Source organism: Corvus moneduloides, chromosome 7 (genome assembly GCF_009650955.1).
Source record: "Corvus moneduloides isolate bCorMon1 chromosome 7, bCorMon1.pri, whole genome shotgun sequence".
Lineage (NCBI taxonomy): Eukaryota > Metazoa > Chordata > Aves > Passeriformes > Corvidae > Corvus > Corvus moneduloides.
In genome coordinates, this window is record NC_045482.1 from 3947291 (window position 1) to 3961415 (window position 14125).

Below are 14125 nucleotides of genomic sequence, written 5' to 3' on the forward strand. Positions count from 1 at the left end.
CATTGGCAGTACTGTGTCTGTTATGTTGGCTGTAATCCCAGTTCATACCAAGACATGAAATATTAAGTGTATGTGTGTTATAACATGTATGTTAAGTGTAAAGGTGAACTTTCGGGAGTACTGAAGGACTTAGTTCTGTGGCAGTCTGCCTTCTGGGGGGTTACAGTATTGCTGCTATTATAGAAAAGATCAGAAAGATCTGCCAGGCTTGCTGTCCTGGATGTGCCAGAGTGGTCCCGTTTGTGGTATGAAGGTGTTCTAGTATAGTCTCTCTCCTGAGCAGTAGCTCACACCTCAGCAGGAGCAGATGGCAGCTATCAGAACTATGTGAGGTTTGCCATCCATAAATAAAGGCCCAAAGTGTATTTACATAGTGCAGGGCTTTTCCCCCTCAGGACAGGACTCGATGGTTACTTAAATCTTCTTTAAAAAATGGAAGGGAAGCTATTTTCCTGTAAAAGAAAGATATGTGTAAGGGCTTGAGTTTTCTTAGAACTTCTTGGACTTAGGCTGGTTTTCTATGGAAATTACCCTCATTGCAATCTCTGTGTCTCTCTTCAGTTTCCCTTGCAATAGCTTTTCAAAATGTTGGTTGAATTTATTCAGATTTGACAGGGGAGAAAAGGTCTCAATGATATTATCTTTGTATGAGTTTCATAAAAATAGGCATCTAGATAGATGAGACTGTGATTAGTACTGCCACTAAAGGAAAAAGAGGCACTGTAGGCTCAAGACATTATTAAACAGCTGAGAGTCCATGCGGGAGACTGACAGGGAAAACCTGCCTTCGGGCTGTGTCGGAGAGTCTGGCTGCTCCTGTTTCCATTCCTTTTGCCACACAGATTGCCCAGCATCCCAGTGCTGAGAGCAGCAAAGTAAAATGAGCCTGTGCTTTTTGTCCTGGATGTATCTGCAGTAGGATTTGGAGTAGGATAGGAGTGCACCTGAAGCATCAGCATGACACATCAGGACCTTCAGAGAGGACTCAGTGTTGGAAAGGGATCTGAAACCCCCCAAACCAGCTGTTCTCCAGCCCTCCACAGTTCACAGGGGGCTTTTGGTTGGTTTTAGTAGAGATCCTTGAAGAGGAGTAAGTTAGTCTATGATAAGCTTTAGGAAACCTTTTTGTGGCTGGGGATGTCATCATTCCTACAAGGTAAGGTCTACAGGTCAGTCACCACTGCAGATGGATGGGGATGCAGGAATGTCCAGGGAACCTGTGACCTTCCTGTGGGACTCTGCAGTGCCCCAAACAGGACTGACCAGCTGGGTGCAGATCCAGTGTCCTGGCTTGCTGCTGTGGTATTTCCAGGCTAAGGAGACCTGGGCTACCTCCATAGCTACATAGGAGGCTAAAGTATCTGTGCTGCATCCAACCTTGGCCTTTGCTTTGTAGCCAGCTTAGGCTTTCCTTAGATGAGTGACCCACCCTGCACTTCCAGCCTCAGAGTTAGTAAGGGAAAACTTCTTTGGTTTTGCTTTAAATGAAATCAGAAGAGCTCATGGAGCTGGAGACTTCAGAATTCCCCTGAGGAATGGGGGTTTACAGTACAACTGTGGGCAACAGGGTGGAGGTGCAAGAAGATTTAGAGAAAGACATTTCCCAAACATCTGACTCTCAAACTTCCTCCTGAAAGATCCAAAAGTTTAGTTCATCTTTTAAATCTATTCTAATGTCTGCTACAGTATTCACAGCGTCAGTGGATAATTTATATCTCGTGGCCCCACAGTGCCAGGCCGCTTTCATCTGCCAAGGAAAACAGGATCCCAGACCAATATTAATGTTTGTGTTTACATTTCCAACACCCAAACAGCAGAGTCTTGGTATGTGTTGAACAAACAGGTGCATCACAATAAGCATCTGGCCTAGCAAGCACCAAATGTTTCCCATTCCTGAGCATCTTCTGTCCACAGGGGACTGTGTCTGTCATGAGTTTGAGGCCAGGTGATTGTCAGCCCATCATGGGCAAAGACAAGTGAGGCAATGTCACAGAAGTTCCCATATGAAGGACAAATCTCTCAGCAGTTTTCCTGAGGACAGGGTCTCTCTGACCCCTTTACTAGCACCGCAGTAGCTGTCTTTTAGTGTCATTCAGCAATTCAAGCAAAGATGATCCAGCATCTCATGGGTAGTGGTGTGCTGGTCTGCAGCTCCCCAGAGCAGGCGCAGGAAGCCCTAATTTTTGTCAGGATAAGTGTATGTAAATAGGGCTGCATTCTTTCTTCCAGTAGAACTTCATGAATTTGAGATCAATGAGGCCCCCTGGAGCTCTTTGGAAAAGCAGTTCTGTGAGCAGTAGAGCTGCTGAGAGCTGGTTGCCTATGATTTGTCTCGTGATTTGGTTATCTGGAATTTAATATGTTCCTAGTGCTAGTTAAAGTATCCTCAATAATATCTCTCTCTTACATGGAGTCTCTTGTGCCCGAGAAAGACTGTGATCACAATAGCAGGAAAATACTACAGCCTTACTCCTATCCTTGCCTACCTGCTTTCAGGAAACTTATAAGAACACAAAACTCTTGAGGCAAGTGTAGTGCTAAATCAGATTGAAAACACTCATAAACTCTCAGAGACAGAAAAATAAATATGCACACAGTCACATAAATATGCAGTCACAACTGCATCTCCCTGATTTCTTAGGGAGCCAAGCGTGGCAATGGAGTGGCAAAAAAAAAGTAAATGTCAGTTCCAATGAAAACAGTAATGGTCATGTGTGAGCAGATGAAGTACAGCTTCTGAGAAGCTCTCCCTACCATTCATTCTGTCTGTGCTTGGCTAGGAATTATCAATTAATATTTTTGGAATCAGTGTTTGGAAGTGCAGTGTGTCTTTATGTGCCAGAAGAAATTTTATTATGGTGAGATTTGGAGAGGTTGTGCAAGTTTTCTGGAGAGTAAGAGCCAGAATTACATATGGGTGTGTTATGATCCAGTCATAATAAGTTCATAGGAGTCCACCTGTGATCCCAGGCATGCTCATCCACCTCAGTGCCTCTAGAAAAGCTCTTTCCATCACAGTCCATAACACCTGGAGACTGATGGGCAGCTTTTATTGACCTGATCATTCTGTCCTCAGAGACAACTTGATTCTCCCTGCCTTGCTCCTAAAGAACCCTTACTGTAAATGCCTTCTTAAAGGTATTTCTGTTGGGGGGTCATGTTGTGCTTCTGCCTGTGTTTTAATCAGTGTGGTTCAGTCAAGGTAGAGAAATATTTTGAGCCTGGTGCATGTTCGTTTTAATTGAAGAGGAGAAAAAATGCAGCATGGTTGGTTCCTTGGGGAAATGGTGAATTTCTACAGCTGATCCTTTGAAAGATCTCAGCAGTTTTAAAGAGAGAGGGAAGAACTGTGAATGAAGCAGCCAAGAGATGGAGGAACAGCTGAAGAATGCCAGCCAAGAGAGTGTGGGAACTGTGCTCAGAGATTTCTCATGTTTGGATCTGATCCAAATGAACCAAAAGCAGTGTGAGACTTTTCTACTCACTGCAATGATTTTACTATTAGCAGACCCTTTTAGGAATCTTCTCATTTCAGTGCTAAGAAGAAGATGGTTCCTGTTCTATGTGGCTATTTGTCAAAAACAGTTTTGGCACATTGGCAGTGCTGGAGCAATAGTCTGGAGCATGGAAATGCTGCTGCAGAATCGCAGGAAGAACAGGGACAGCTTCTTTGCCAGGGTGTTGGTGGCTGATCTCCAGAAGGTCTTGGTCACAGGTTAGAGGAAGAGGCTGGGTCCTCTTAAAAGCCTTTGGCTACTCCAGGCCAGGTCCTATGTGAATTCCATAGCCAGGGCTAGCAGTTTGACACTGTAAATCATAGAAAAGAAATCATGGCTATCAATTAGAGTGAGAGGCATAGCTGGGGTCATAGCTGGGGAGAAAGCTCAAGAATGAGTCTTCTCAAAGAAGATTTGGGATTTTAGAGGAGCCCAGGGTTGCTGGGTTTCCTCTGCTTCCCCAGTGAATTACTTTGCCAATGGTTAAAAACCATTTCAACCTGATTCGTATGTTCCATCTGGGCGCTGTGCAGTGGTAGCAGCACTGACCCAAGGCTTGAACCTGTCTCAGTTGTAATTAATGGAAAAACTCCCTTTAAAGTCAGAAAATCAGGAATTGAGTCTTAAGACACTTGAAATGTTACTATCAGTGGAAGTACACCTGCCCTGATTGCTCTGTGTTCCACTCAGGTCACATGTTTCAGCTCAGCAGCTCTCAAAATTTCCAATGTATTCACCACCCACATGCTCAGATCTCGAGATGTCAAAGTCATGAGTACTTTTCTTTCTTTTCAAATAAGTCATGGCCTCCCTGGCTCTGGAAACAGCCTAACAAAAACATAGCTGTAACTGAAGTATTGGCTGTAGCTGGGAACTGTACAGAGATCAATTAAAACAGTCAGTTTGTGCTCACTGGGAAATTTCTCAGATTTGGGAACTAAAACCTGCAGTGCTGGGATTCACCTCAAAATAAATGGATTTCAAAAGCTTGAGCCTAACCTCATTCAGATCTTTCTGGGATGTAGGAAAAAAAAAAAAGAAGACATCAGTTTTATTTAGAGGCCACGATAAAAGTTTCTTTTTAGATATTTACCACTTTAGAAGTAGTTTCTCCCCTGAGTAGGATTGTGGTCTCTTGGTAGGTCTGCAGAACCACTTTACAGGAGGAGTGAACCAATCTATGGCACAAAATATCACTGCAGTCATCAGTGCTCCATAATTATCCAAGTGCACACACCTGAAGGGTAGAATTATACTTTATTTTCTGTGAGTATCCTATAACAAAGTAATGTGAGGGCTTGTTTGAATTGCATGGCCTTGGATGTGTTGCCCCCACATCTCCATGGAGTCGGTGTCTGGATAGGGCTGAGCTGAGGGACAGAGGAGCAGGGGAGGGAACAGACCATGCACTCCAGTGCTCAGCTGTCCTTTACTTTGCCACTGCAGAGTCTCTGGCTGTGGTCTGCATTCCCAGCACCGTGAGGTGGCCAGGCAAAGGTGGCAGGCTGTGTTTAATGATCCCCACCGAGGCACGGAAGGAGGTTCGGTCTGAAGGCGGGGAGCTCGTGGGGCACAGTGGCAGCTTGACTCACACTCTATGGGCTCTCACTGTCAACACAGCAATGCTCTGAACCATTAATAATAATGTGATGTTTTAGCTGGGGGGAAGTAAGTGTCTCTTGAAACCACATTTCTGCCTTCCACGCACCCCATTCCAGCACTCATCTGTATTTACTGAATAAGGTTAATGGATTATTTAGCAGGTTTCTCCAGCCATTATCAGAGAGCACACTCTGTTTATGTGGCTGGCCTCTCCTGTTCTGTCAGTGTCATAAGCTACTCAATTAGAAAAGGGAAATAAAATGTATGTAATAGGTAACTATGGTTACCTGTGATGTGGGTTTTTAAGAAGTGCTCAGAAAGCTAGTGGCAACAGAGTTTGGAAGTTCAAAGCTGTAATTTATTCAAGAACTCTCTTGAATCAGAGTATCAAAAGCATTTAGAATAGATTCAGAACATTTTCTTTTGTGGAACAGTGTTGCAGTCCTAAGCAGAAGCTCTTGTACAGACCGACTGCTTGCTCTGCTCATGTGAGAAGAAAATAGGAGAGGGAGAGGGTAAATATGCCCTTGTTCGACTTTTCTCTTGCAGAGCCCAATAGCCCTGGCACTGGAATAGCTTGTGAAAGTGGTGGTTTCTGGAAGTAGTGCTTCCATTGTCCTGTTGTTTCCCTATTTACCCTGGAACAGTGATTTTAAAAGTGGTAAAAATACAGAGCCCCAAAGCTGCATGAGCTTCAGGGGCATCTTTCAAATAAAGGTTCCTACCTCAGAAATTCAGCCCCAATCATGCTGTTTGCTCAGAAAAGAAAATAAAATCCTCCATGTTTAATTTAATGAGGACACAGAACAGTGCTAACAGCTTTTAAAAGGACTGAAAGTGCCATATGAAACACGTCTTAAGGTCAAAAATTTCACCTCTGAAGTGTTTCAGGGGGATCAGGTGAATTCTGTACATACTTGCCCTTTGCAAAGCAGGGAGCTGTTGCAGGCTCTTCCTGTGGGATTTTTGTGTGAACACACAAGACAGTGCCACCACAGTGTTCCCTGTCCGCTCCATGGGCACTGCCCAAGAGAAGGGGAGGGTAATTTCAGCTGCCCAAAAACACTGTCTCAACCAAACCAACCAAGTACACAGGGTGCAGGAAAGACGTGTTCTGTCACATATTTTATTGTCATAACATGCAACTACATAAGATGAATACTGGAAAACCTTGCATCCAGTGCATGACATGCCAGTTTAGCAGCACACTTCCAGAGGAAAATTATCTGCTACAGGGTCAGGAGTCATTTCCCAAGAAAGCTGTCTAAAAAAAGTTTGCAATTAAGAGAAGACATTGGACTCAACCCTCTGTTAGATGTTTGCTGGATCCCACCTTTACACAGGTGGTTTTGCTCTGCCCTAAGTTCACTTTCTAGTAGGCCAGCAGAGAAATTCTGAAGGCTTTAAATGCTTCCCCCAATTCCTCCTGTTTAGCCGACTTGAAACACACAGCGTGTAATTTGTTAAAGCTGATATTTGTTAATATCCCCAAAGCTGGGGTTATTGCAGTTCAGTCAGGTGCAGGGCATGGCTGTGAAAGGTCAGGGTGTGGTATGGTTTGGAGTGCTGGAGAGTTTCCAGTGTGTTTGCACTGGGGCTGTGCTTGTTCTGAACCTGAGGGAAGGCTGTGCTTGTATCTGTTAATCTGGAGGTTCCTTATTAATAGGCTGCACACTTCATTGATTTTTAATTAATTTCTGAAGAGACACAGAGGATAAGTGCTGCAGCCCACAGACGTCTCTGTACTTACTGCAGTCCACATCTCTATTGATTGCCTGCCTAAGGAGCAGAAGTAATCCATTTTAAATACACTTTCTTGGAGAGACTGAATGCACTGCACAATACACTCTCCTGACTGTAATTGCATTGGCAAGAGGTCAGTGGTGGGGGAGACGTAGCCCATTGTTCAAGTGTGCTGCTGTGGGTTTCCTTCCAGGAAGGTGGGCAGTTTGGAATTATAGCATCAGGAAAGCACTGGTCGCAACTCCCCCATTACAGTTGCACTGGGAACTCCTTTATGGGCTGCTTTTAGCCTTCCTGCCTCTTCAGAGGAAGGAGCTGGAGCTGGTCTAACTGAAGCAATTAATGTAAGGGAGAAGAATAGCATTCAAAAAGCCTGTTTGAATTGATACCTCTCTTTGGTTGCCACTTCAAAAAGCATCAAACACTTTCCAGGAATATATGATCCACTGGGAGCTGAAACCTGAAGTCTCTGAGCACTCCCCAAATCAGGGGACAGGTATGTTCCTTCTGCTGGCACATGTAACACAGATTACTATGATTTCTTTTGAAACAGCAATTTGAAACAGCCTTTGTCATAAGGACTGTGATTCTGCCAGTCTCTGAACTGTAGCTACTTTGCAGTGAGTGTTATTGCCCAGCAAGGAGAGTTTTGCAGTAGTAAGTTTGTTATTTAGGCAGTTAGTTCTTGTTTAAAGGCCTTTTTCACAGAAGAAGGTGTTGTTGGTACAGTTGCAGCCAGAACTGCACAAAGTGCACTGGTGATACACTTACTGTAAGCACAGCTACAAGCTGCAATTTCTCACTCTTCTTTGGGCCGCAGTCTCCTGAGCTGTGGTTTTCTTCAGAGCTAATGGGAGAACATCCCTGTCCTTTTGGGCTCTTTGGGAATAAGGGAGAGTAACGTAGTCTGTCCACACAGCCCAGGAGGCTGGGACACCTGGTCCAGGTGAAGGGGTACCACAGCCAGTATGACCCAATTTGCCCACTGAATGGAGAATGGAGCTGGCACAGGAGAGCACCTTGTGCCCAGCTGTCTTAAGAAAGCACCTGAGTTAATTGCAAAATAGAGATTAGATACAACTCCACAGCTCCCTCCCTCAGGAATCTCATGCTTGGGAATGAACTTTGCAGCAGCTGCACAGATGTGGCTGTAGGTGGGACCAGAACTCAGAGCTACAGCCAGTATGGCCAGTATTGAAATAAATACCTGGTCTGTATCTCATCGCTTATGCTACTTAATATATTTATGTAACATCTTTCATCAGAAGAACATGAAGTGCTTCCCAGACTCTTTATATTCAGCACCACCTAATCCAGAAAGCTGTACAATTTGAGGGAACCTGGGAGACAGCTCATCTTTCCACAGGAGTTCAGACTAAGGACATGTTTGATGATGCAGTGGAACTAAGGCCACTTCTGGTGTTGCCCGAGGAGCTTCAGCACCTACCCAGGATAGAGAGCTTCATTTTAAGGGTCCCACAAGCCAGAACTGAGAACCAGTCAATTCAGCAGTGACCCACTTATCTATGCCATGAAGGGGTGAGATGGCTTTCCTGAGATGTTTATTTAGGATTGGAGTAGGTCTGGCCCACCAAAATGTCTGCTTAGTCCAGTCAATTAAGTATTGAAATGTCATAATCTTATGAAATTGCTTCTCCTCTCATTTCTTTCCACTCTTTCTCCCTTTATGAATCATCTGTCATTTTGGAATAGACTGCATTTTTCCTGTAATTCTCATCTAATCAGCCTCATAGCCTCTTTCCCTTCACTTTTGCTTCTTGAGTTTGTTTCAATCTGTTGTGCTTTAGCATCATCTTTATTTTGTGTCCTGGGATAGAGTTTAGCAGTGTAGTAAATCAGGCTTTTGGACTCCTATTTCTGGAACGAAAAAACTGCAGCTGCCACATGGTGCAAAGCAAATATCTGGTGCTGACTTCCTTTTATTCAGACTTGTTCTTTTGATGTGCAGCTGGCACTTTTATATCGCCACAGGTAGTGTGTGTCCTTCTGTGGTTGGTATGAACCCAACTCATCCCAATTTTGTGCTTCAGCTGAGCCAGCCCACATGTGAGCAGACAGAATTTATACTTCTGGGTGAGCCACAAGTGGAGAGATGTAAGACTGACCTATGTTCAAAACATCACCACTCTTTTCACAGCAGAACTAGCTCAAGTTACCTGTGCAGGAGTTGGATTTCCACTGGTTGTCATTCCATAGGGATAATAATCCGGCTGCACTGAGATCCCATCTCTCGAGTCAAGTACAGATAGTCTTGGTCTTGCTTCTGTGTACTCTGAACTGTTCTGTCTGAAAACTTTTAGCAAAGTCACAGCAGGACTGGGAGGAAAGCGCTGTTGTCAGCAGTGTCCCCTCTGCTCATGTCACACCTGCTCAGATGGCAGTTCTGGCAAAGTTTCCATCATCTGGCCCTGCTCAGGTGGACAGGACTAAAGCAACTGTAGGAAAATCCAGGTAGTTATATCAACTTTGTGTCCTAAGTGCATCTGAAGATGGTCAGCTTGAGATAAAAGCACTTTTACCCTGAGATACAGTTTGCTACACATTAATAGCACATTGCTTCAAACTTAAACTGAAGAGAAGTGAAACCTTGAGATAGTGAGCAGGAGATGGGAAGAAATACATTACTATTACATAAGCTTTCTTTGTCTACCCTTTACCAAAGAGAGAGAGATTAACTTACCCCCTAAAATTGAATTGAACTCCTAAATACTTGGGCTTATAGCACAGCACAGGATCAGGAGTGGTTCTCCCTTGCCAGCTTCACCAGGGCTGGCAGAATTCCAGGCATTTTCAGAAATGGCAGGTGACCTGGTGGAGATGTGCTTAGCACGAGGTGTGAGTCCCCAGGTCAGGCCGGTAGCATCGCTCTTCCCTCTCCTTGGCTGTGAGGGTGACCTCCAGTGCCAGCTCCCAAGCCGACCTACACAGGACATCACACCTCTGCAGCTGAGTCAGTGGATTTCAGAGCAGTGTCAGTCTTTCTCTCCCACAGCTCTCTCTGGAGGAACAGCTACCTGGATGAGTCTGGTTGCTCCTGACAACAAAGGGCACAGTGTTTTCCTTGAAAATGTATTTAGCCCCAGGCAAAATTACACCTTTTCCATGGGGTATGCAGGGGAAAAGATGATCATTTGAGGCTTTCTGCAGTGATTCACATTATTAAGCAAGCCTCGAGTTATTAGGATGGTAAGAGAGCAGTCTCCAAAGCTGCAGATTAATGTCCATGAGACTTGAGTTGGACTTGAAATTTTCTTCCTTCATATACCTGAAGAATGAATTTGATGAATCTGCCATGTGTGCTGGCTTTGGTGGGTGGAAGTTATTATCGAAGAAAGACAGGCTGCTCTTAATTTCTGGGTGAGATAAGATCAACATGCCCTCAGTTTAGGGAAACAATTATATTTAATGTAGAAAACAACCAAAAGTCACACTGAAAAAAAGTATTTATAGGGGGTTTGCAGTGGGCTGGTGCTGCTGAAGATCTTGGAGCAGGTGAAGGTCTTTATACTTACTTTTTTAACTGGATTTGTTCTTGCAAAATGATGTGTTGCGTCTTGCAAGACAGAAGACATATGTTAAACTTTAGTTAGTGATTCAACACACTTCAGTTCATCTTTAGCAATTATCCCAAAAGGACTTTGCATTTAATGACTTACATACCTGTTTGAATTCTATCCTGAGTAATGAATACCTTCTTTCTGGAGATGAAATCCAGGCACCTGAGGGAAAGAGCTTTCAGGCAAGATTCATGCAGTTCAGAGTTGGGCATTCCCTGCGCAGCAGCTGCCACTTTTGAAACAAACCCAGAAGCATCCTCAGCAGGGAGGTGGGACTCCGAAAAGTCCAGAAAACTGAAGGAAACCAAATTACAGCATCTGAAATAGTCTGTGCTCATATCTCTTACACTCTGACCTGTACAAATGGAGGCTGTGCTCAAAAGCTTCCCCCAGAAACTGGGAGGCAAATTACAGCAGCAGCAGAAAGTAACACTGCTTATAATAAAGTAAGGAAACAGCAAATTATGACCACAACTTCAAGGCATTTCTCAGGGTACAAACCCGTGATTTGCCAGAAAAACTTCATTTTCCTTTTTTTAAAAAATCCTTTTATTCTCCTATTTCCTCCACCAGCCTAGCTTTGGTGATACTTCCACAGCACTGGAAATCCTAATACTTTGTGAACCTAATTCGATGTTTTGTACACTGAAGTTCAGCACTTGGAAAGATCAGAATGCTGTCCAAGATCATTGTCTTCTCTTGTCCCATGGGTTTTTTGACATAAAGTCTCCTTTCCACTGTCCCACTTCAGTTTATTCCCAGCACATTATCTCATATTCAGGTCTGATATTTTTCTTGTGAAAAGAGCAAACCTGACTGTGCCTGAAGTGACCATTCCAAAGCTGTCACAGTGCCAGAGAATTTATAAACACTCCTTAATAAAATTGCAGAAGATATTTTTTTCATAGCTCTTATCAAATAATTTTTAGTCTATTCAACTAATAAAATGTCTTCCTGGTATTCTCTTATGGGCTTTTTTACGGGGGATGTGTATTTTTTATCATACTTCTGTATCATGTTAAAAGATTAAACATTCATATAGAGCTTTTTTCCCTGCCAAGTTCAAAAATGTCTTCAGATGGTGGTTCTCTGCATAATATATGTTTAGACAGTATTGCTGCAGTGAATACTATAGGATTCCCTTTTTTAGATTCTTGTCCTTCTACTTGGATAGTCTCATTTATTGAAAATATATACATATCTACCTTTTCATTTATACTTCTGCCACCCACATTTAAAGCATGTTGATGGAGTATCAGGAAAAGCGAACATGTTTACCCTGGGTATTCCCAAGAGGATTTACATTTCTGCAGACCATGGGCTCTGCAGAGGATTTTGTAGCTGCCAACCAACCCTACAGGGACTGGTTTTAGCTTTTATGTAACACAGGTGGGAGAAAGCCCTGGGAAGGTTGTTTGACAGCGGTGAAGCAAACTGAAATGCAATGATACACAGGCAGTTATTTCTGCCCTCTTTCTAGATAGAATAGAAAACCAGCTGTGGTATTGCTGGGGTGCAATACAAGGTGTTGGGTATTACACATTTTCTAGTTCTTGAGAGAGTGTGAGGTTAGGATGAATAAAATAGAATCTTACTAAAATGATACTAAATAATAGCACAAAATTGGAGTAAATGGATGTGAATGAATAGAGTAAGCAGTGAAACATCCTAAAGTGTTAGCCTACAAGTTTAAAAAATGCTTGAAATTAGAGACAGTAAAATAAGACCAAAGAGGCATGGATAAAAATTTGGTTGTGTAACTCTTTCAATGAAGGATGGTTTTGCACACCTTACCATCCATTCCTGCCATCATTAACTAGAATCAGGAGGCTAAAGCCTTGGTACAGGTCATCTGTTTTGATTTTGACAAGACAAATTCTGTATTTTCATTTTGGCCAAAAGAAATCTGCAATATTTTCATATTGTATCAGTGCTGATAGCTACAAGTTAATCTATTAAAAATTATAATTTTATTTGGACCTGATATATTCTGGTGCCAGCAGAATTCTCTCATCAGCTGGTATCACAGTGTGATTCTTGTGTGATTCACAATCGCTTAGCCCATGAAATTTATTTGTCTTTTTTTCTAGGGGTTTTAATTTGATGTCAAAAACCATTGCTGTCAAAAAAAACCATAATTCTTTTGGTCAAAAACATAATTCTGATGGTCAAAAGCTGAATATATTGATTTGCAATTGGCAGGAGGGTGTTTGTTTCAACTAGCAGTGCTTCTAAAGAATAACTTCAGTTGCTTTGTGCCAAAGCATCCCTGTGTTTTTCAAACCCCCTTCATGTTGACTGCATGAAATAGTGTTTATGCCAAACGTTCTCCCACATATTTTCAAAGCTTTTACTGGTGTTTGCACTGAAATTTTTCACCTAAAACCAGCTTAGGGCTCCATTTGATGCTTTTTGCATAGACATCCACTTTCATAGAATCCTAGAGGTGGAAGGGACCTTAAAGCCCATCCAGTTCCAGACCCCACCATTTGCAGGGACACCTTCCACCAGACCAGGTTGCTCCAAGCCCCGTCCAGCCTGGCCTTGGACACTTTAAGGAATGGGACAGCCACAGCTTCTCTGGGAAACCTGTGCCAGGGCTGGGTCCAGACACCATGAGTGGCAGCTGGTATGGGGACAGGTACCTACGAGCTCCTTAGGCTGTGAAGGGATAATAAAATCTGGCCCATGGCACTGAGTAATCTGGTTATTTTAATCACTACATGTGACTCTCTGAATTATCATCTGTATTGTGGGATAATATGATCTCTTTGGTATTCAGCAATGACTTTTTAAAAATTACCATATATATTATACAGAGCTAATATACTGAGATACCTTAAAGGCAATTATCAAGTGTGTGATTTCATCTGTAGGTTCTAATAATGGTGGTTAATGTCATAAATGCCTTTTAATGAAATTATAGGCTTGTAACCCTGCCCAGCTATCCTTTGTGTGTCATATAATTAATAAGACCAAGCTTTGGTGTTGGTCTCAGTGTCACAAAGCATTGTGCAAATTTCCATACTGATGGTAGATGGTTAGTCTCCCATCAGAATAAGAATAAGGTTAAGGCCAGGCAGCTTGAGTATATGTTACCTTATCTTTAAAGGCAGCTGGATGGACTTGTTAACAAAAGTACTTCTAACAGAATATATATGCTCATAAAAAAAGGGCCATTGATCTAATGTCTTATTATAATACCACAGGCAATATTTTAAGGGAGTGAAACGGTAAGGGAGTTCCAGCACTTGGAATAAAGAATTGTTTTCCTTCTAATTCACTGAGGGTAGTGAAAATTTGTGACCAACTTGAAAACCATTTGAAGATGGACAAGAATCTTCATCTTGAATTGAAGATACTTGTCTAGAATGTAACAGAGCTGGGATTGTTTCCCAGTGTGGTCTGATTTCTGGGGGGCTTTGGCTAAATTGATTATTTTTTTATGGTCATCAGATTTCCTGTCTGAAGAACAAGGGCCGTAATATTTCTTTTCTTTGTCTCACATTTCCAGATTTTAAGCCTGCTGAAGCAAAAGAGTTATCTATGTGTTATTTTGTTGGGTTTTTTCCTTTTGGTAATTGAATCCTATAGAATCATTCATACTGGAGTAACTCAAGGTCATCTAATACTGCCTCCTGCTCAGAGCAAGAGCAATGTTTAACTTCTGCCCTCTAGGCCATTTTCTCATTATAAATACTCATC

At 42.7% G+C, this 14125-nt stretch overlaps 1 protein-coding gene across 5 annotated transcripts in view; it reads left to right on the top strand.

Annotated features, from left to right (window-relative positions):
* ERBB4 (erb-b2 receptor tyrosine kinase 4) overlaps positions 1 to 14125 on the top strand; it is a 580318-nt gene that overhangs the window by 530276 nt on the left and 35917 nt on the right. The window lies entirely within an intron of this gene.